At 40.1% G+C, this 2651-nt stretch overlaps 1 non-coding gene across 1 annotated transcript; it reads left to right on the top strand.

Annotated features, from left to right (window-relative positions):
• The first annotated feature begins 2143 nt into the window (after window positions 1-2143).
• On the top strand, window positions 2144-2225 carry TRNAL-UAG (transfer RNA leucine (anticodon UAG)). The gene has a single exon. It is a non-coding gene; the product is annotated as a tRNA-Leu (tRNA).
• The last annotated feature ends 426 nt before the right edge of the window (window positions 2226-2651 follow it).

The raw sequence follows: 2651 nt of genomic DNA, 5'->3' as shown, positions 1-2651 counted from the left end.
AGTGTGGTTAGGCCCTTGAAACAGTGTCTGCTGCTCTTGGGTTTGCTACTCCACTGAACAAAGCAATGCCGCCTGTTTAGTCCTGTTACCAATTTTGAACTGCATGTAGCCTACTTTATTCTTTGGCCCTATATCTGTTTCCTCCTCATCCTGCCCATTGCCCAGCCACTGCTAAATGAGTCTGCTGGTACATTGACCTAGACCACTACATTCCCCTTGTACTCTACACAGCCAGAATCTGTCCCTGCTGAAAGTAAGGTTCCCCTTCCCGCATGTTATACCACCTTACACAGGGACAAAGAGGAAGGTGCAGATGAAAGTGCAGGTTCCTTCATCAGGTGGGGGGGCATACTCGTTGGCGACGTCACTGGCACAGGGCCCCTCAGAGTACGCAAAAGTGTCGCTGCTGGTGGGAGGCGCCCCCGCCATGCAAACACACCGCCGTACTTTGAGGGGCCCTGTGCCAGTGGCAATGCGAACGAGTGGGCCCCCCCCCTGCTTGCTCAGGATCACAGCACTTGCAACTTTTAAATACTTACCTTTCCCTGCAACACCGCCGTGACGTAGTCCGCATTTCCTGGGCCCACGAAAAACTTGAGCCAGCCCTACTCCCCCCACAACTTTCACCCAATTCCCTATGCCCAACTATTATTATACAGTTAATTAAGATTGGCAAGCTTCAGAAACAAGAATGGATGTTTTTGGCATTAAAATGGGCACTGTAGGTGTTTTCCTGGCCTCCACTCACTGCCGACTATGCTTCCCCATTGACTTGCATTGGGTTTCGTGTTTCGGTCGATCCCCGACTTTTAGCGATAATCGGCCGACTGCACTCGACTCGACTCTGGACAAAATCGGGTTTCCCAAAACCCTACTCGATCTTAAAAAAATGAAAGTCGCTCAACCCTATTTATGATTTTGCTAATAGAAAAATTAGCATATTTTTGTATGAGTGCGTGCTTTGCTTTTTTGGAAAAGACAAAAGATAGAATCAATGCTTTTTCCTTTTTGTTTAGAGACCTATCCATTTTCCACAATGCACAAGTTTAAAATGTAGTCAGATACACTAAACTTACTCTAAGGAAGCTCTTTTAATGATGCATTAGGTAGCATGGCCGAGCGGTCTAAGGCGCTGGATTAAGGCTTCAGTCTCTTCGGAGGCGTGGGTTCAAATCCCACTGCTGCCAGTATTATGAGGTTTTGAGAACCCTTTGATCTAATTCTGAGTATTTTGTATTTCCATGAGTGTGTGCATTTCTGTTTTGGAAAAGACAGTTGAAAGAATCATTGATTGTTACTATTGTTTAGAGACTTACCTAAATTTTAACAGACTTGTGGGTTCAAATGCCACTAGTATGAGTTCTTTTAAATCTTTTTATCTTATTCTTATAATTATGCTAACATGCAAAATTAGCATATGCTTTAAACCCACTGCTGCCAGTATTATGAGATCTTGAAATGTTTTTGTACTTATTCTTATGATTTTGCTAACATGCAAATTAGCATGTGATTTAATCTTCTTTTGTATTTGCACGATTTTGCAGTTTTCAGTTCAGATAAAGACTGTTGATAGAATCCTTGCTTTTTTCTAATGTTTAGAGACATGCCCATTCAAATCCCACTGCTGCCATTATTATGAGGTTTTGAGAACCCTTTGATCTAATTCTTATGATTTTGTATTTTCATGAGTGTGTTAATTTCTGTTTAGGAAAAGACAGTTGAAAGAATCTTTGATTTTTCCTATTGTTAAGAGACTTACCCATATTCCAACAGACTTGTGAGTTCAAATCCCACTGCTGCCACTAGTATGAGTTCTTTTAAACCTTTTTATCTCATTCTTATAATTATGCTAACATGCAAAATTAGCATATGCTTTAATCTCACTGCTGCCAGTATTATGAGATCTTGAAATGTTTTTGTACTTATTCTTATGATTTTGCTAGCATGCAAATTAGCATGTGATATAATCTTCTTTTGTATTTGTATGATTTAGCAGTTTTCAGTTAAGATAAAGACCGTTGATAGAATCTTTGTTTTTGCCTAATGTTTAGAGACATGCCCATTTTCCAAAATGTACTAATTTTAAATGTTGTCAAATGTACTTCACTTTCTCTAAGGAAGCTTAATTAACCATACTGTTTAAGGTAGCATGGCCGAGTGGTCTAAGGCGCTGGATTTAGGCTCCAGTCTCTTTGGAGGCGTGGGTTCAAATCCCACTGCTGCCAACATATTGAGGTTTTGAAAACCTTTTCAGCTTATATTTATGATTTTGCTAATAGAAAAATTAGCATATTTTTGTATGAGTGCGTGCTTTGCTTTTTTGGAAAAGACAAAAGATAGAATCATTGCTTTTTCCTTTTTGTTTAGAGACCTATCCATTTTCCACAATGCACAAGTTTAAAATGTAGTCAGATACACTAAACTTACTCTAAGGAAGCTCTTTTAATGACGCATTAGGTAGCATGGCTGAGCGGTCTAAGGCACTGGATTAAGGCTCCAGTCTCTTCGGAGGCGTGGGTTCAAATCCCACTGCTGCCAGTATTATGAGGTTTTGAGAACCCTTTGATCTAATTCTGAGTATTTTGTATTTCCATGAGTGTGTGCATTTCTGTTTTGGAAAAGACAGTTGAAAGAATCATTGATTGTTCCTA

The sequence above is a fragment of the Ranitomeya variabilis genome, chromosome 5 (assembly GCF_051348905.1).
Source record: "Ranitomeya variabilis isolate aRanVar5 chromosome 5, aRanVar5.hap1, whole genome shotgun sequence".
In the NCBI taxonomy this organism is placed as follows: domain Eukaryota; kingdom Metazoa; phylum Chordata; class Amphibia; order Anura; family Dendrobatidae; genus Ranitomeya; species Ranitomeya variabilis.
This window is presented reverse-complemented; position numbering and strand designations above follow the sequence as displayed.